This window comes from Acinonyx jubatus, chromosome C1, assembly GCF_027475565.1.
Source record: "Acinonyx jubatus isolate Ajub_Pintada_27869175 chromosome C1, VMU_Ajub_asm_v1.0, whole genome shotgun sequence".
NCBI classification, from domain to species: domain Eukaryota; kingdom Metazoa; phylum Chordata; class Mammalia; order Carnivora; family Felidae; genus Acinonyx; species Acinonyx jubatus.
Genome location: NC_069381.1, coordinates 173,534,537 through 173,555,112, shown reverse-complemented (window position 1 = coordinate 173,555,112; position 20,576 = coordinate 173,534,537). Strand labels below are relative to the sequence as shown.

The 20,576-nt window shown below is 37.4% G+C and overlaps 1 long non-coding RNA gene across 1 annotated transcript in view; it reads left to right on the top strand.

Annotated features, from left to right (window-relative positions):
• LOC128314088 (uncharacterized) overlaps positions 1–20,041 on the top strand; it is a 32,964-nt gene extending 12,923 nt beyond the window's left edge. The window contains exon 4 of the long non-coding RNA XR_008295485.1: positions 17,144–20,041. This is a non-coding gene — a long non-coding RNA (uncharacterized LOC128314088). The remainder of the gene's footprint in view (positions 1–17,143) is intronic.
• Positions 20,042–20,576: the final 535 nt, after the last annotated feature.

Genomic DNA, 20,576 nt, shown 5'->3' with positions numbered 1-20,576 from the left:
CACATGTAGTGAAAAGAGAAACCATGGTTCCGGTGGTGGTGCTTGTTGTTTTTGTTTTGTTTTGTTTTGTTTTTTTAACATTTTCTGGTGTCTATTTTGGCCACATCTCCGGTGGGAAAAGCACTGCTTGCAAGGTTAGTCCAGGAGCCATTGCCACAAATCTTCCCTTTCTTCCTGTTGGGGCACTCATGCCAAAAAGGCTCAAGAGAAAAGAGGTTTTCAGTATTTCGTGTGTGTGTGGGTGGGTGGGTGTGTGTGTTTCTTCTTCCTTTGGTCAAGGAATGGAAATTTATGAGAGAGAGACTACTAAATGAGACCATAACTGTGGCAAGTGCTGAGTGTGCTCATGGGCGGCAGGAAGGGGTCTGAGGAGCAGGAGAAGGGTGGGTGGTTGAAATGAGAGAGGAGGCTGGGAGAGTTCCAGAGTTCTCCAAGGTTAAGAACTTTCTCCATGGTTGAGGAAAAGGAGGAAAATTGTAGGGGAAAGAACATTTTGAGAGAAAAGGAATAGCTGGAAAATTTTACCTGATAAACTGTGTCACCCTTGGAATAACGACACGGTCATCAGAAATGAAGGAGAAGGCTGTGGAGAGATGGCAAGGAACAGCTGAAACTGAAAGGCTGAGTGTTGATGAAAGAGTTTTAAAAGACAACCAGGAAGGATACCAAAGGCCTTGCAGTGGTTAGCAGGACACTAGGACTTAGTAATAATGAGCCAGAGGCAGGAGGGGACACATATTCCATACTTAAGGTAAAGATTATAAAATTACCGATACAGAGTCCATACAAAAGTAAATATTCAGAATGAACAGGAAAATTACAACAAATAACAATAATTTACGTTTGGTATTTGACAAAAACATATGATCAAGGGAACTGATTGCCCGCACTCCTCTTAAGGCTTGGAAAGAAACTTTACAAGAGAAAGGCTTAAGGCTTCAAGCTCCATTAGCCTCATGGCCATAAGGCTATAAATGCCACTAAAGTAAATACAGCACAGCATTGCATTTCAAATAGTATCTCAAAGGAGATATGTGGAAGATGATGGATGCCTGTACCATACTGACTTCAAAATGTTCAGAATGTACTCAGAACAGCTCTAACTTCTTGTAACTTATAATGTTTTACAAAATTTAAATAAGACCATGCATAAGAAGATGCTTTAAAAATTTGTAAACTTCTTTCCCAATTTAGGTATTTATTTTTTTTTACTTTCTGAAAAACCCATTATATCTCAATTATTTATTGAATTTATCTAGGACATCAATGAGCCTGTTTATTTTTACCCTGCACAAGCTCCTTAGAATTTTGTTTTATAATTATTCTGCAGTAGTAACTCTCATTTATTTCTAAAACTGTTCTTTCAGCTTCTATGTTTCATGTTTGAGAAAATAACAGTGTTTTAGTCACCATTTAAAAATGATTTATGCTTTCATCTTTCCAGACTAAAGTTCTAATCTTTGCTATCATTTTCTTTTGGTAAATCCTTAATTCCTTTGATAATTTATGGTTCTCATCTTTGTGCTTTCTCAAGACTAATCCTTCTGTTTGTTAAGGCGCCTGGCCAGAACTGAAACAAATGTGGAACAGAAAAAAGTGCCACAGTTTTATAAATCATTCATGTGTGTGTGTGTGTTTTCCAATTTTCTTGCTGTATAAGCCTAGCATTTGATTGATTGCTGGCAATAATTGGCAGATTTATTTCAGTTTGGTATCTCTTTTAGATTCCCTTCAGTAGTAGTTAGTTGGGATCTTGGGAGAAATTTGATCAGGATAATCCAGGATGCAGAGAAAGTTTGGAATAGAGATCAAAAATATTCCATGTAAAGGGAGAATTGATGAACAAAGAATTAAGAAATGGGACTACAATCTGAAAGAAACATTTGGGAGACCATTGAATGGCAAGTATGGCCACAGAACAGGGAGCAGTGGTTAACTGACAAGATAAGAGGTTATGGTCTAGCGGACAAGCAGGAAATTGCGGCTGCTCTAGGTTGATATAATGGAGGTGGAGCTGTACCTTGTAATTAGATCAAAGGTTTTTCATTTGATGAGTGGCCAGTGTGGGATGGAGTAGGAGGCCAGCATGATCAAATAGAAAGAACTTGTGTGGTAGAGATTAGAGAAGTAGTTCCCAGCCCTGTCTTCCTGTGACAATCACCTTTTAAAACATGTTGACGCCCTGGTGTCATAAGCCAATGGAATTAGAATGTGGAAGTGGACCTAGGCATCGGCACATTTTGAAAAATTATCAGGTGACGCTGGCATGCATTGAGAATTGAGACCTATGGGTGGGAGCACTGGTTCTAAACTGGAGAAGGTTTTATAATCCTATTGGTATAGGTAGCCTTACTCCTTACCAATTAAATTAGAAGTTTTGGGAGTGGGATCTAGGCATCATCAGATTTTAAAATTCCCTGGGTGTTTCCAATGCACAACCAAATTTAAGAACTGCTGAGTTAGAGGATTGTATCGTGCAATCTACTGTGCATTACTGATACAATGAAATTATGTTGTGTGATAGCCCTCGTGTATTAAGATCATACTTGCAGCCTTGAAGTTTAAGGCACAGAAAAGAATCCAGGTACTGCTGTTTGACTTTGTTCTGATTCTTCAGTGCGCCCTTCTAATTTAATGGAATTAGAATAACAAAATTTTGAAAACCAGAGGAAACCTTAGAGAAGTAACCCAGATCCCTCCTTTTCTACATGAGGAGTAAGAGGCCCAGAAAGGGTAGTACAATTGTTCATGATCACTTGGGTAGTTAATGACAGGGTGGGATCCTCTGGCTCAAATATTTTCAATCTTCTTCCACAATGCTGGCTACATTAAAGCACTTAGTTCTGAAATGCTAAGTGCTAGAAGGGATATGATTTAATTTATAAAATCTAGAAAGTAGATGAAAAAGCTTATTGTGCACCTGTCCACAAAACTTTAGAACACTAGAAGTAAAAGCTACCCTTGAAGCATAAAAAAATTTTTTTCAAGTAAATTAAATTAATAAACTAGGTTTAAAAAAACTTAATCCCCAACATGGCATTTGTAAAGTTACTGGCCGTGAGAATCCTTCAAGCCATAGAGACAGTTATTGGATAGTCACTCTGTTTATTTAGAAGGCTAGAATTTGGAGGCACTTTAGACTTGGAACCCAAATACTTGGGTTTCCTAAGGTTATATCCTAAACCATAAAAAAAAAGTTTTGCAATCAGTACCTAGACCCTCAATCATGTGGCTTTCATATGTTTCCATATCCTCTGAGTTAGTCCAATTCCTGAACTAATCCTAACCTTGGAGAAATCAGAACAAAAGCAAATCTCTTTGGGGTATAAAGTTAATTGCATCTGTTTTATATTCTGTTTGTTAAATGTGCTCACTTTCTTGTGCATTTGTGGACTTAAGTTCCAGTATACAATCTTTGCAAAAAATACAGTGGTCACTCCCCCCAATTCCCTCAGGTGATATGCTTTGGTTGGTGCTCTGTCTCCAGCTTTCCTGGCCGATATCTCTGTCACTGACTATGGTGAAAACACTGGGCATGCTGATGAAGCCTAAAAGTAACTTGAAGGAAGGCAAGTGAATACATTAGATCATAGAACTGGGATTCAGAAAGGTCTCTATGGACTGAAATGAATGGCAAATGTCTAAGCAGATACAATTCAGTGGGGAGAGAAGAGCGCAAGTCTCTGTACTTGGACATATTACACGGTACAGAGGGGAAGAGTACTCTTTCCTTTAAAGCACTTGAAGGGCTGTTATTGAAGGGTTTCTAAGCCTAAGGCCCGTAGACCATCATACACCTTAGGCAATGCCCCAGAAATTGCCCATTGCCCTTAGGCAATGCCCAAAATTACAGATGGAGTCTGTAATGTTGATTAAATGCTCAAAATAAGAAAAAAAACAAAACAGATTAGACCTAAAGGTTTTAACTGGAAAAAATAAAAGGAAGCTACAAACAGATTTTATCTCCATGTGAGAAAGAAATTTCTCTGTTAAAGTTGTCCAAAGACAGATGAGCTATCATGGGAAGTTTCAAATTTCCAGAACATTTGGCAAGACTATCATAGAGAGGATTTAAGCAACAGATGGATACTTGAAATGTGTTATTATGTTTCTGTAAAACAAACAACTGTGTACATGGAGAGAATGCCTGAATACAACTAACACGAAGGCTGGTGGAGTCAGGAAGCCTCAAGAGCATTGAGGCCCTGGACCACAAAGGCTATGGAATTGTGGGTAATGGGGCTGTCTTCTCTAGGCAGATCCTGGGTCACAGATTGTTCCACCAAAAAGCACCCTGATGGTTTTGTTTTGCTTCTGAGGGAGGACTAGAGGGAGGACTTATTCTATAATGAATTCATTTATGGTGTCTGATAGACAAAATGCCTATCAGCTGTTACTATGAGGAGGTCGATTGAGAAATAAAGTGTGAAGGTATAGTAGTTCTGATTATGGGCTGTGAAGTTAGGCTGACTGAATTTCACTTCTGCCTATTTACTAGCTGTGTATGACTGCAGAAGTTATATAGGCACTCTGTGCTTCCTTTCCTCATATGTAAAGTACAAACAATAGTAGTACCTACAACCTACATGTAGGTAGGAGAATCAAATAAACATAAAAGTCATGTAAAGAATTAAAAATGGTGATCAAGGGGCACCTGGGTGCCCCAGTTGGTTAAGCATCTCTCTCTTGATTTCCATTCAGGTCGTGATCTCACAGTTCAGGAGGTCAAGCTCCACATCTGGCTGCGAGCTAAGCTTGGAGCCTGCTTGGGATTTTCTCTCTCTCTCTCTCTCTCTCTCTGCCCCTCCCCTGCTTATGCTCTTTCTCTCTCTCTCTCAAAATAAATAAACATTTAAAAAGTGGTGATCAAAATTGTTAGCTATATTATTGTTATTTTTTCTGGTTATTGGTTGAAGATATTTGAATTTTATTTGAACTGTCATTTATTTGCTGTGTGATATAAGGAAAACTCCTTACCTTTCTGGCTTCATGTTTCCACCTATAAAATAGTGACTACCTTTATATTGGACAAAGACAATGTCTTACTAAGGTAGCAGAGTACAACAATAATTTTACAAATTTATGTTTGTGTTAGAATATTAATTCTTAATTTGGAGGCAATGCTTTAGATTAGGTTTTGAAATCATGAGCAAGATATACTGATCTACTCCATTATCAAGCTTTGTTCAAGTCTCTCCCATGTATGAGTCTGCTGTCTCTAGAACTCAATGCAGAACTTTTAATTTGGAATATCTGAGAGAGATTTTTTCTTTTTGATCTGTATATTTCAAGTGCTTCATAGCAATTCACTCCCAGCCAGAGCTGGGATTCCCAGACCCAGCAAGGAGCTCTGCCTCCTCAGCAGTCAGAACCCTGGACGCTTCCTAACATGACTGACTCTTTACTGCTGGAATGTTTTTGCAACAGGGAGTGCCTGTTGCAAAATTGGCTAGAGAGGTTCATCATGCTTTTTAGTCTATTTATAAAGTGTTTTTTTGTTTGTTTGTTTTAAAGTGAGCCCTTATATGTATTTATGTGTAAGCCTGTATAATCTTTCGTTAATAACTGATGAAGCCTCATAAAAAGGGTGATAGGTTTTTGCTTTTAAATTTAGCTTCAAATGCTAAGTGAGTAGTGGAGTAAACACACATCAGTATAGCTTTTTTGTTTTGGACTCTACTAATTCTGGGTTTGTGATAATTGACTGGACCTATGTGTACATTTCTAAGTCAGTCATCTTCTTTATAACAGAAATTAATAGCATGGTCAAACTTTTAAAGACTTAAAAGAATAGCTCTGAAGCACCTTTAAGTACTTTATAAACAACTACTGAAATGTTCATTATAAATTACTCTTATCTATTCATCACATCTTTTCTTGAGAGGAATTAGAGACTTGAGAAGTTGACAAGACCAACCTTCAACTCTGAGTTCTTGGCATTCTTTGAAAAAATGATTTTATCAGGTTTTTATCTTCAGCCCGAGATTCTGTTTTGCTTTTTGTTTTTCCCCCTCCTTCTTCACTAGCCTATTCTCCTTGGCTGCTCTTTCAGTTTATTACTCATGCAAAGTATATGACAGCTAGTTTACACTGATTTGCAGATATCAGATTTTCCTCAGGCAGTTTAACTTCTTTTGGGGTATCTTGGAATCTGATTTCTATTTGTTGAGTTAAAAGTAAGAGAATCAAGAAGGAAAGAGCCCCTCATATCCCTTTCCTTCATTACAAGGAAACATTTCTGGGACAGCCTTCCCAAATCATACCAGACTTGAGCTATACAAGAAAGTCCTTCTTAGTCCTGAACCCCATCCCCTTCTCTCTCAACCCATAAGCTCACTGAACCTCTGTTTCCTCTGGTATATATTCCGTTTCTCCTCAAAAGGGCCCCACAGTTTAAAATTTTGCTCTATGAACTTTTCCTTTCCCAAAATGAACGAACTATTTGGACACCATTTCTCATCTTGTAGTCAAGAATAGAGGTGCTGTGACTTCAGTCAAATTCTTAGATGCAGACTTTTAAATATTGAAGCAATTTGAATTTACGACTAAAGTCCAGTCTTCAGATAACTATAAAGTCAGGGAGAATGAGCCCCTCCCCTTCTCTTGCACACCTGAACATCTAGTCATATTGACTCTAGTCACATCCCCTGATCACATCCCCATGATTTTGCCTGCCCTGGAAGGTCTCTCCCCTCCCTCACAGATCCCAGCTCCACATATGAGGGATCTTCAAGGCCTTTTCTTTTGGACTCAGCTCAGCCTTACCCATCCCCCCACCCCCCTGAAAACAGTTCTGTATGCTGTCCTCACAACACTTTGGTAGGTCCTCCCCTTACCTCCACCTACCTGTATTCTCGTATAGTCACCTTGCTTCACGCAGAATCTGTTTCCCTGATTTGATCCTTCACCCCCATGTAGTGTCCTCCAGAGCAGAGAGCATTTCTGGATTATTGCATCTAACACAGTACATGGCTAGATATACATGTCTTGAATGTAAATTTGTGGCATGAATACATTTGTGGCATGACTGAGAGAATTACAAGCATCAGACCATTCTATAAAAAATAAAAATTAGTGAAGATTCCAGAAATTATAAATTTAGAGAGGTCATTATTGGGCAATTACACTGAAATAAAAGGGAAGTTAAGATTATTTAAAGTAAGGACAACATACAATTTTATTTAACATTTCTATATGTCAATAAGTAACTTAGATACCCAGTAAGAATTAATACAAAATATAAATAGTAAAAAATATTTTTAAGCAGATTTAGTTTTTTTACTTTTAAATAGACAGAATATCTCATAATAGGCTTTAAAAATGTTATCTGGTAGAGATTTTTCTTCATTTTCACTCAGCTATGTGACAAGAATTGTCATGGCTTTTGAAAATAGTTCCTTTTGAAACATTACCTCTGATCTGAAACAAAAGAAAGCATATTTTTTTCTTTTTTGAAAATTTTTATTTATTTTAAAAATTTATTTATTGTTTAATTTGCATCCAAGTTAGTTAGCATATAGTGCAACAATGATTTCAGGAGTAGATTCCTTAATGACACCCATTTAGCCCATCCTCCCTCCCACAACACCTCCAGCAGCCCTCTGTTTGTTCTCTATATATGAGTCTCTTATGTTTTGTCCCCCACCCTGTTGTTATATTCTTTTTGCTTCCCTTCCCTTATGTTCATCTGTTTTGTATTTTAAATTCCTCATATGAGGGAAGTCATATGATACTTGTTTTTCTCTAATTTCGCTTAGCATAATACCCTCTAGTTCCATCCACATAGTTGCAAATGGCAAGATTTCATTCTTTTTGATTGTCGAGTAATACTCCATTGTGTACATATATACCACTTCTTCTTTATCCATTCATTGGTCGATGGTCATTTGGGCTCTTTCCATACTTTGGCTATTGTCGATAGCGCTGCTATAAACATGGGGGTGCATGTGCCCCTTTAAAACAGCACACTTGTATCCTGTGGATGAATGCCTAGTAGTGCAATTGCTGGGTTGTAGGGTAGTTCTATTTTTAGTTTTTTGAGGAACCTCCATACTGTTTTCCAGAATGGCTGCACCAGCTTGCATTTCCACCAACAATGCAAAAGAGATCCCCTTTCTCCTCATCCTCGCCAACATCTGTTGTTGCCTGAGTTGTTAATTTTAGCCATTCTGACAAGTGTGAGGTGGTATCTCATTGTGGTTTTGATTTGTATTCCCCTGATGAGTGATGTTGAGCATTTTTTCCTGTGTCAGTTGGCCATCTGGATGTCTTCTTTGGAGAAGTGTCTATTCATGTCTTGTGCCCATTTCTTCACTCAATTATTTGTTTTGTGGGTGTTGAGTTTGATAAGTTCTTTATAGATTTTGGATACTAATCATTTATCTGATATTTGCAATTATCTTCTCCCATTCTGTCGGTTGCCTTTTAGTTTTGCTGATTGTTTCCTTGGCTGTGCAGAAGCTTTTTATTTTGATGAGGTCCCAATAGTTCATTTTTGCTTTTGTTTCCGTTACTTCTGGAGACGTGTTGAGTAAGAAGTTGCTGCGGCCGAGATCAAAGAATTTTTCACCTGCTTTGTCTTCGAGGATTTTGATAGCTTCCTGTCTTATATTGAGGTCTTTCATCCATTTTGGGTTTCTTTTTATGTATGGTGTAAGAAAGTGGTCCAGGTTCATTCTTCTGCATGTCACTGTCCAGTTTTCCCAGCACCACTTGCTGAAGAGACTGTCTTTATTCCATTGGATATTCTTTCCTGCTTTGTCAAAGATTAGTTGGCCATTCGTTTGTGGGTCCATTTCTGGGTTCTCTATTTTGTTCCATTGATCTGAGTGTCTGTTCTTGTGCCAGTACCATACTGTCTTGATGATTACAGCTTTGTAGTACAGCTTGAAGTCTGGGATTATGATATCTCCAGCTTGGGTTTTCTTTTTCAAGATTGCTTTGGCTTTTCGGGGTCTTTTCTGGTTTCATGAAAATTTTAGGATTGTTTGTTCTAGCCTGTGAAGAAAGCTGGTGTTATTTTGATAGGGATTGCAAAAGAAAGCATTTAGATTGACACTGGTGAAATAAATTTTTATTTTCAGGAAGATCATAGGAATACAATAATTTATACTTGAAAAGACAAAAGTAAAATAAACATGAACTTACAGTTGGCTCTTGAACATCAAGGGGGTTAGGGGCTTTGACACCTGCACAGTCAAAAATCTGTATATAATTTTTGAGTCCTCCACAACTTAACTACTAATAGCCTACTGCTGACTGGAAGCCTCACTGATAACATAAAGAGCAATTAACACACATTTTGTATGTTATATGTATTACATACTGTATTCCTACAATCAAGTAAGCTAGAGAAAAGAAAATCATAAAAAGAAAAAGCATTTGCTGTACTAGCCTGTATTTATTGAAAAATATTCACGTATAAGTGGACTCATGCAGTTCAAACCTGTGTTGTTCAAGAGTCAACTGTACGGTAAAACACTAATTGTGACCAAGACTGATTAGAATTGGTGAACTGCTTGAATCAATAAAATATTTAATCATTATGTTGTACACCTGAAATTAATATAACATATCATAATTTTACTTCAATAATAAAAATTTAAAAATAAAATAAAATAAATATTTACATAGGAATGCAGATACAGACAGGACCTGGGTCTAGGTTAACATGTGTTCTATTGGAGGGCCTGCTTTAAGGAATATAGGAAGATAATCAGCAGCTCTGTGGGTTAGGCAACGTTGCACTGAGTCACCTCCCCGTAGAAATGTTTCCACTGGCATATATTCACTCCAAACTTTAATACAGTTTACACATTCAAAGAGAAAATGCCCTTGAAATTGTGTTGACTCTGTTAATTTCCTTAATATGCAAAAGGAAAGATTTAAATTTAGCCCATATGTGAATTACCCCAAATTGTCAGCGGCAAGATTGAATTAATGAGAATTTGGTCATTTGACAAGTTAAATGGGGGGGCGCCTGTGGCTCAATCGATTAAGCGTCTGACTTCAGCTCAGGTCATGATCTCACAGTTTGTGGGTTCGAGTGTGACATTGGTCTCCACACTGATAGTGCAGAACTTGCTTGTGATACTCTGTCTCCCTCTTTCTCTGCCCTCCTGCACTCACACTTTCTCTCTCCCTCTCTCTCAAAAATAAATAAATAACTCTTTTAAAAAAGTTAAAAAGTTAAATGAGTGTATGAGTGGGGGCAGGATACTTGAAAACCTAACTTTCCATTTCATTCAAAATGTAAGTTTATGTAAAATGATTTTTAATCCATATATAGAGATAGATAGGAGTGCTAGAGTATGCAATTTTAATTCCAAGGGAAATTTTTAATTATAAGTTCTGATCAGTAACTCCATCAAGTCACAAGGTGCTTCCTCATTGTCAGCATTCCTGTCACAGGACTCCTTGCTCTGCAGTCCTCAGGAGTGCATGCAGACTTGTGCCTGGCTTAATAACTTGGCACACTGACATCAAAGTGGAATAAAAAGGAAGTATTCTACACTCACGTGTGTTTGGATTTGAAGAGGACACATACGCCTTTTTCAGCTGTGATTTTTATAAATGGTGTAACATGGGTAGGGTTTGAGAAAAATAGGTGAGGAGAAAGAAAAGAAAAATGAAGGATGTACATCCTCTGGGAGGAAGAAGGAGTAGATGAAGTGCGGAGAGGGTAATGATACAGGGAGGGCCTTGCTTTGCCTCACAACTTAAGGACTGCACCGGCTTTTGAAACTACTGTTGTATGTTGAGTGTAGCTGATATTGCCGCCTCTCGATCTGGCCAATCTGCGCTTGTCATCTTCAACATTCTCTTACAAGAGTGTTTGATTCGAAGAGCCATGGTGGGCAGGGAACTTCCTGCCCTGAGTTCTGTTAGGGAAAGTGTGGAATTTATTGTGAGTCCCACCCTCCCTCCGGGCACTTAATGCTTCCAGGCAACTCTTGCTTTTAGTTTCCTTTCTTGTTCCCTACAGGGATGGCCCCAAATATTGTCAGATTTTCTGCGACTCTTTATCTTATACATCTTTTCTTTATAAGTGTGTGACTATATGTCTTCAGTCAGGGATAAAATTAATCTCATTTATTTCCTTTCCCTATCCTTTAACATCAGTAACTTCACCCACCACCCCCTTCTCTCATCCTGTCTCCCTAAGGGAATCCTTCCCTTCCCCCTTGAGGACTTTGTTCAGTTAGTGGTGGCCTCACATGCTACACTTTGTCCCTTCCCTCGAGCCAAAAGAGACTAAAAGAATTTTCCTTGATTCTGCTTCCACCTCAAACTTGTGCTTTATTTCTCTTCATCCTTTTGACACAAAATTCATGTAAGATCTATATTGTGTATATTTGCTCTCCTTAACTTCCTGATTTCTCCTTTGCAAATTGACTTCTATCTCCACAACTACTTAGCAAATGCGTTGGTTAGGATTACTAGTAACTTGATAATTAACAAATACAGAACCTATTTTTTTTTTCAGTTTTCGTTTTCCTTGATTTCTTTATAACAACTACACTATTGACCTTTTTTTTTTTTTTCTTAGTCTCTTACCTACTTTACTGTTCCTTCTTGGTTTCTCTCATTCTTTCTGCTTCTTCATAGTAAGAATTTTTAATCACCGCGGATTCACCCGGGATTTACTTGTCATTCTTTCTTCTCCACGTTCTCTCCCTTTGCTAGTCATTCCATGCATTCCCTTGGTGTCAACAATTATCAGTGATCCATCAGCTACCAATATCAAATCTATTTCTCTATATCAATCCCTCTTTTGAGCTCCATTTATGTATTAGTGACAGCAGCTTTGTCATATATATGACTCTGGGCAATTTATGTAAGTTTCTGAACTTTCAGTTTTTTTCATGTGTAAAATGTTTCTGTAAGATTACATAACATAGCATTTCTTGTCATGTTTTAGGAATAATAAAGGCCAATGGAAATTTTTTTTATTACTAGTAAAAGTTTTTTTGCACAGTAAAGGTGAAAAACAATTTGAGTGGTTATGGTGGGGTGGATGTGGAGGAAGCTAATAGATGTCAAGTAGCGGAAGCACCCACATTTTGTTTCAGGATGAGCTAATGCTGTGGAATAAATACACAGTGTGACTATGCCCATGACAAACATGAAGCTTAGCAAAGATGAGAAAGCAGAACTAGTCCTAAACTAAGCAATTTAAAATGCTGAGTTTTGTTCCATTTAAATATCAGGATACTCCAAATAAGAAGACGCTGTCTTACATTTTCTGTTGGTGAATTAGGGTTTTCCTTAAACATATGCATTTAGAAGTATTAACCAAGTAACAGATTGTATATTATCTATCATCTAAATAGTGCAGATCAAACTGTCTTGAAGATATATACTTTTTTCAGTAATTTGTTACACTGAACAAGTATTGTAAAAATTTATGTATTCATCAATTTAATAAATCTTTTCTGCTAATTGCTCTGTGCCAGGCATAGTAGCATGGTGGTTATTTTAAGATTATTTTAAGATACAGATACTTGCCTCAAGAAACTTAAAAAGAAAGCTATATAGCTAGATAATGCACATGACAGACACGTGCAACAGGTAAGAAGGATCATTTTGCTCAAAGCAATCAGCAGAATAACCCATGACTGGGACTTGTCCCCTGTGGTCTAGTGGCTCCAACAACTCAGGAATGTTGATGACTTAACCTGTCCCAGACATCTCTCTCTGGGTCAATGTCCTAACATAATCTATGGTTCATTGCAAGACTAGAGTCTACCCTATTTTCTTCCTCCTCACCATTAACACTTCTCCTTTCTATACCTTGTTCCCATGGGACTGATCTTGTGACTTCACCAAGCCATCCCCACTCCCTACACCCACTTTTATTATACTGCTGTTGAATTGGGCACATTCTAGAATCTTATAACTGATTGGACAATTTTAAGATCTGTAGTTTGAATGTTCTGATCTCGGGTCTCAGGACAGTCTTTGACCACCTGAAGATGTTGAAGGAAATTTAAGTATTTGCTTGGGTAGTTACTCTGATTAATAATAAAAATAATAATGATTAAAAAATTAAAGTTAAAATTAATAATAAAAAATAATAAAAAAGGTTATCTGGAGTTTTGAAGTTAGAGGTTAAAAAGGACTATTATTTCTTTCATTCTTAAAAGGTTTAAGAATGAAATGGTATATCTTCAAATGTTTGATTAACTGACTCTTAATTAGATAGGATAAACTCAAAATCAAACTTGGAGAAAAAATTAGTATTTTACTCTTTGAACAGTTTTGGAAACCTCTGGAGTGCATGAGACCCATTTGATACAGAAATCTCATAAAAAAAATGAATCAGTGATCCTTAAATTTGGGCAAGACTTACTGCTGGTATTTGTTCCCATGAACAAACATCCTCTTGTGAAGGAAAGGCCAATGTTTCCTTCCTTTCCAAGGGAACTGATTATGGTGACTGTTTCTATTTTAGTAAGATATATAAACACATTTCAATGACAGCAAAAAGCAAAGCATAGCATGGCTGGTGATTCAGCAAAAATGAGGATGGCTTTGGTCAGCAAAAACAACTTAGACTTTTCTCATTAGTGCCATTTCCACTAACTCTCAAAAACATTGCTTTTAAAGTTGCCTTAAGAAAAAAAAAATAGATTGTTTATGAAAATCCCCTCAATTTCAAGCTAATGGTAGAATCATAACAAAAATGACTCAGAGGGAGGACATTTCCTGGGAATGAGATAATAATTCAGCATTTGGTCAGGCATTGCCTTCCAGATAACATTCTCTGCCAACTTTGAGGTTTCTGCGTTTTGGACTATAAACTGTCGAAGTCAACGTTTTCATACATAAGAATAAAGAATGGAATGGATTTTCAAATACCTTTCATTGGAAGCCTGCATGCTTAGTCTGTGAATATGGCAATGTATTTGCTGTCTGAGATTGTTATTTTTTTTATTTCCGAAAATTAATTTAATAAAAACTAAGGAAACTTCATTTTACTTCTCACTCTCAAAACAAGTAAAACCCACCTGTAACACTGATACAGGGAGACAGGGTCAGGCAACGCTGGCAGAATCGGCTTTCCGTGTTCACAAGAGTAAATATGCCCATAGTGTAACCAATCTAAGTAGAAGTGAGACACTTCACTGGGAGGATTTATTGGAAAGTTATAGTTTGATTATTCCTTCATTCAACAAATATGCATTGACCGTTTACCATATTGACACAGCCTCTGCCCTCACAAAGCTTTCAGGGCAGTTGCAGAGATAATCAAATAAACAGGTATAACCAGGATAACATTTTGAAAATGCTAAACAGATGTAACTTTAATTCCCATTAAATCATGATACTCTGACGGTCCCTACCATGCATGCATGCAGATGGACCATCCAATCCAAACTTGGGCTATGGAGGTAATGTTATAAGGATGAATAAGAGCTGGGGGCTAAATAATATTAGGCAAAAGCACAAATAAGTGTGAAATCCTGGATCCCAGTGAGAGCATTCGAGGAACTAAAAGAAGTTTAGCATGGCTGGAGAGAGGAAGGAAATGGCAAAAGACAGGGGTGGTGAGCAGAGGCTAGATCATACAATGCCTAATAAGCCCTATTACCACATATTTAGTGTATTTGAAGAATTGAAGGAAGGCTATTGTGACTGGACCATCTAAGTGGAATATTTAAAATCATCAGTATAAGTGGGGTGCAATTTGAACATTAGAATTTAATGAATTTAACCAGCTTGGGGAGCTGTGAAATAGCCAAGGATGTTCGTTCCTATGATCCAATTTGAATGAGTACCTTGCATGAGCAGGAAAAATGAAAAAGAATTCGGGTGTTTGGTCAAGTTGCCTGCATATTTGAATTGGATATAGGGAAGTGAGGGACCCTACACATCATCGCCTGGGTGGACAGTCTCAAATATTCTGAGGCCTTATTTGTGATAAGAGTAGGCTTATGTGCTGGCTCAGGAAAGAGCAGGAGAAAGTCTGTGAGGCAGCTCTGAGGACTTTCCTCCCTGCTCTTCCTAGGGGCAGCTTCCCTAGAGGAATAGGAATTAGCATTCATAAGAGGCTTTGAATATGTCCCCTGAAAGAGCTATAAAGCCCCAAAGTGGGGTTGATGGGAAAGTTAGACAGGCATGCAGAAGGTAGTTAACTATTTAATTATAGAAGTCAGAGGCATCCAGGAAGCTAGTCTATAGTATATGTCTAAGAAAGAGTGTTTAGTTTTAGAAAAATTAAATCACTTATGGTTCCAAAAGTCAAGCAGAAATCCAGGAATAAGATGAAGAGGAGCAAAAAGCTCATGAGTGAAGGAATCTAGGTCTGGAATTTTCACAATGAGCAGAGTAACGATGCTTGGGTTCTCCTTTATTGGGCATCAGCTATATTTGTATGAGTAAATCAGCCTCAGTTAAGACACAGGGTCATGGTAGACATGTATGGAAATGAGGGTCACTGCTGACAAGATGGTCAGCTTTGATTGGAACCATCACCTGCAAGAGCACTCATTAAAGAAAGTTATGGTAAATCAGAAAAGTTACTAAGATCTACTACCTGGAATTGTTGACATTGGACTTACTGAACTACTGTCAAAAGAAACCAAGGGAAACCACAGTAGAGAGTCCCAAGATGGAGTTATGTCTTGGAAAGAGGATCACACTTGGAGGCCATACAGCATCCAGGTTTCTCTGAAATTCCAATAGAAGATGTTTTTGATATAAAAGAAGGGAACAGAGATGGGGAATTGGGAAACAGAAAATTCCTGACAGGGGCTTAGACCAGCTAGTATAGAATTATAACCTATCCTGGGACTTGTGGTAGAAGGTAAGAGAAAGGATGGCTTTATAAAGCCAAGAAATGTGTGATGGGTGCCCTTTGTCACTGGTTTTTGGTTTGCAAACTGGCAGGTCAGAAATAAGATTTCTTTCATGGTGACCTGATGAACTTTTATATGCTCGTCAATTTTTTGTTAATATGTCACCTTTTAGTGAACCTAGGTTATACGTGAGCAAAATATACTTTTATAAAGCAGTCACTTCTTTTATTTAGGGCCAGAAACTATTTGGGAGAATCTCTGGCAGGGTGTTTTTTTTTTTTTTTCCCTAAGGTCTACTATATGAGTTATACTTGGTGATTTGAATTTAGACCCAAAGAATGAATTTATTTTTTAAAAAATGTTTATTTATTTATTTTTTGAGAGAGAGAGAATGAGTGTACAAACAGGGGAGAGGCAGAGAGAGAGAATCCCAAGCAGGCTCTGCACTGTCAGCATCGAGTCTGATGTGGGGCTTGATCCCATGAACCATGAGATCATGACCTGAGACGAAATCAAGAGTCAAATACCCAACTGATTGAGCCACCCAGATGCCCCCCAATTTCTTTTAAATCAAGAGACATCTGTGAAGTTGTTAAAACAGGGAACTAAACATCCCTGAGTCTTAAGTTTTAAGTAAATGGGAACACAAACACATTAAATAATCTTTCACGTGTCCTTTTTTCCTTTCACTAGGTCTATTTCCTTCAAGTATATTGTTTTTCCTTTGGAAAAAGAATTGAAGTAAATAGTATTATAAAAATAGCATTATAAACTAGTATTTTAAAACTAGTATTATAAAAATGAATTTGTTATTAAATTGTTGGAATTAAATGAATTTAGGTTGGTTAAAATCTTTAGCAAAATTTTAAAAATACAATTTTTAAGACAAATTTTTAAAATTTAAGACAAAAATTTTTATTTTTGAGAAATAGGATAGGGGGAAGGAGAAAATGTCTATATCTAGTCTCAAACTAGTAAATGAGCAGAACGCTTACATCCGAGTTTCTTGGTTTTTACAACAAAAGTAAATCATGTTGGGTTGTATATATTTTATTATCTAGTGTAAGGAATTATATACCTTTGTATCTAAAAGAACATTTTCTTGTTCTCTACACTCTAAGAGCAATTTATCACAAAAATAATTACACATGAGACATTTGATAATATGGTAGGCAACACATTTAATTCATAGTTTAAGAAATGCAGAAACAGTCTTCATATGGCTATTTCTTATAATAATCCTTTCTAAAACAGAAGGCAAAATGTTAAGTCAAACTGGTGAAAGTATGTCTGTCTATGCTAGAGTAAATGAGTAATGGGATTTTTATGTGATCTGATTGTAGCAATGGTAAACTGTTGAGAAGCTGGGGTGATGAGCTTCCCACTCACGATTCAAATGTCCCAGATGAACCTGTGAGAAAAGGAGCAGAGGAGAGAATTCAAAACAAAGCTTGCTCCTGAAATCTTGGGATTCTGACTTGTAAATTGACAGGCGATCCCCATGGAGCTACTGCTTGTGTAAGAAACAAAGTCAAAGATCTGTTAAGCAAGTTAAAGAGCCTTTTTCAAAGTCCTGCCCAGATGGAAGTTCCTGTTTACATTTTCATAGAAGTGGATTGTCACGAAAACAGGTTTGGGGAAAATTAATGGTGTGGTTTTCACATAGTAAATTGGCTACTGGCATGTTAATTGAAAAGAATATAAACTGTTCATTGGCTAACTGAATAAAAAACTGCTTAAACTATCATTTTCCAGCTCATGTGGTCAATGTTCTATTGAGACAGCTGTCTTAACCTATATGTGGCAACATATTGCCTTATTAATGATCATTATTTCCATCACCATTTTGCTTAGAGGAGTACCTCACAAAGAAAACAAACCCATGGTGATAAAGACTATGGCAAGAAAACTTGCTTTGTATTCTTTTTTGCTTGAAATTTTTTTACCAAGATAGTTATGAGTCACATGCAATCATAAGAGGTAATACAGAGAGATCCTGTTTTTACACTTCCCAGCTTCTCTCAGTGGTAACACTTTGCAAACTATAGTATATCAGCACAACCAGTATATTGACATTAATATAATCCACTGATCTTATTCGGATGTCCCCAGTTTTACTTGTACCTGTGTGTGTGTTGTGTGTGTGTGTGTGCTTCATTCTATACGATTTTACCACATACAGGTTCCTGTATCAGCTTAGTCAAGATACTGAACAATTCCATCCCACAAGGATCCCTCCTGTTGCCATTTTATAACCATATCCTTGTATCTCCCCCTTGCCTCTCTCACCGCCACTCAAACCCCTAACAACTACTAATCTGCCCTTCATTCTTAAAATTTGTCATTTCAAAAACCCATGCTGGAGATATACTAGTTTGTTTAACCATTCATCTGTTGAAGGACATCTGAACTGTTTCAAGTTTTGGCTATTACAATAAAGCTGCTATGAAAATCCAGGTACAGCTTTTGGTGTGGATAGAGGTTTTAATTTCTCTGGGATAAATTCCCAAGAGTGCATCTGCTGGGTTGAATAGCAATTGCATGTTTAGTTGTATAAGAAACCATCAAGCTGTTTTTTAGAGTGGCTATATCTTCTTACTTCCCACCAGCAATGCATGATCTTGTTTTTGCACATCTCCAGCATTTGCTGTTGTTACTTTTTGTTTCAGCCATTCTGTTAGGTGTATAGTGATATTTCACTGTCATTTTAATTTGCATTTATCTGATGACTAATGATGTGCTTATTTACCATCCACATACCTTGTTTAGTGAATTGTCTGTTCATGCCTTCTGCCTTTTTTTTTTTTTAAGAGAAAGAGATTGAGAGAGAGAGCAAACAGGGAAGAGGTGCAGAGGGAGAGAGAGAATCTTAAGCAGTCTCCATGCTCAGCGCATAGCCTGACACGGGGCTTGAGTCCACCACTCCAGGATCATGACCTGAGCCAAAATCAAGTCTGTCGTTCAACTGACTGAGTCACCCAGGTGCCCCTACCCTATTTTGCATTTTCAAGTGTACAGCTTTCTAACTTCAGTTGTGGATTCTTTTTTAATTGAAACATACATTGATACCATGTACAGACCTTCCTTGACTTACAGTAGGGTTACATCCTGATAAACCTATCATAATTTGAAAATATCATATCAAAATGCATTAATATACCTGCCTACTGAACATGATAGCTTAGCCTAGCTCACATTAAATGTGCTTGGAACAATTACATTAGCCTACAGTTGGGCCAAATCATCTAACATAAAGCTTACTTGATAATAAAGTGTTGAATATCCATGTAATGTATTGAATACTGACAGCATGATTGTCTGGGTATAGAAGGCTTATAAGCATATGGATTGTTACCCTTATGACTGAGGGGCTGACCCGGAGCTATGGCTCATGATGCTGCCTAGCATCATGAAAGAGTATCATACCACACATCACTAGCTGGGAAACTACCAAATTCAAAATTTGAAGCATCATTTGTATTGAATACTATCACTTCTGCACCATTGTAAATTAGTAAAGTCTTAGGTTGAACCATTGTAAGTTGGGAACTATCTGTAGAAAATTTTTTCACTGTTTCATTTCAAACAGGGATGCCAACATATTTCCCACAGATATAAGCCTTATATCTGTACTCAAGATTCACTTGAGAGCTCAGCAACGAATCAGGGAAATGGCTTCCAGAAAACTCTTATTTTTTTTTTAATTTCATAAAATATTTGTGACCCTTAGGGATTCTGATTGTTTCAGTTAACTAGCTAATAAATTAGGTCAGGTAATGGAAAATAAATTTACATTTTAAAAAATACATCTGAGTTGTAGGATATCCTACACTCCCCATCAACAGATGGTTTCAGCTAGAAAGAAACTTCCTAGAAGAGATATCAGGGATATAAGATGTTGAACCTTTGTTGCGGAGCTGGGCTCAGCAGGGCCTGCAAGACAGGCACAACTGCCAATCCTTGACATGTGGTTTATTATCAGTGAGGGTCAGTAGAGAACTGACAGGGTGGCAAGAGGGGCTGAAATCTCATTTCGGCCAGCCACAGCACATACCATGGACACCAATGGCTGGGTGCTTGGTGGAAGTCTCTACAGTGAGAGGAGGGGTGAGTAATGATGACTGGGATAGAGAAAGCAATGGTGCCCTCCAGAGCCCCTACCCGCCTAGGGCTCAGTATAGAAGGGAAAGTTTCCAAGCCAGTGAAGACAGAGATGGGTGAAATAGACCTACAAGAGATGTTAGGAGCAAACAAAACATGGCATTGCTTAATTGTTTGGGGAAAGTGGGAAAGAAGACTTTGAATGAGAAGGAAGCCCCAGACCTAAGGGGAGAAATATTACATCTTATTTTCTCTTTCCTTTCAGGACCACAACACTGAGAGTAGATTTTAGAAACTATAAAACCTGGTGTGGGCCTTGTTGGTAGTGGATAGTGAGTGACTGAATAACCTTATTTATTTATTTATTTATTTATTTATTTATTTATTTAAATTTTGGAGTCTACATACATTAGTCCAATCTCCATTCTCCTCACCCTCTAAGGCTATAGCCTGGATAGAACAATACCAGCTCCAAATTGCAGAAAGAAATTCTAGACCAAGTCTAAAGGATTAACTCTTACAATTTGATCAGTGAATAAAATAACCCCCAATATTTCCCTATTCCCTCAGCTACCATGATGTTTTACTTGTAATTTTCACAACCAAAAAAATTATTTTAAAGTTTTATTTATTTAAGTAATCTCTACATGCCATATGGGGATTGAACTCACAACC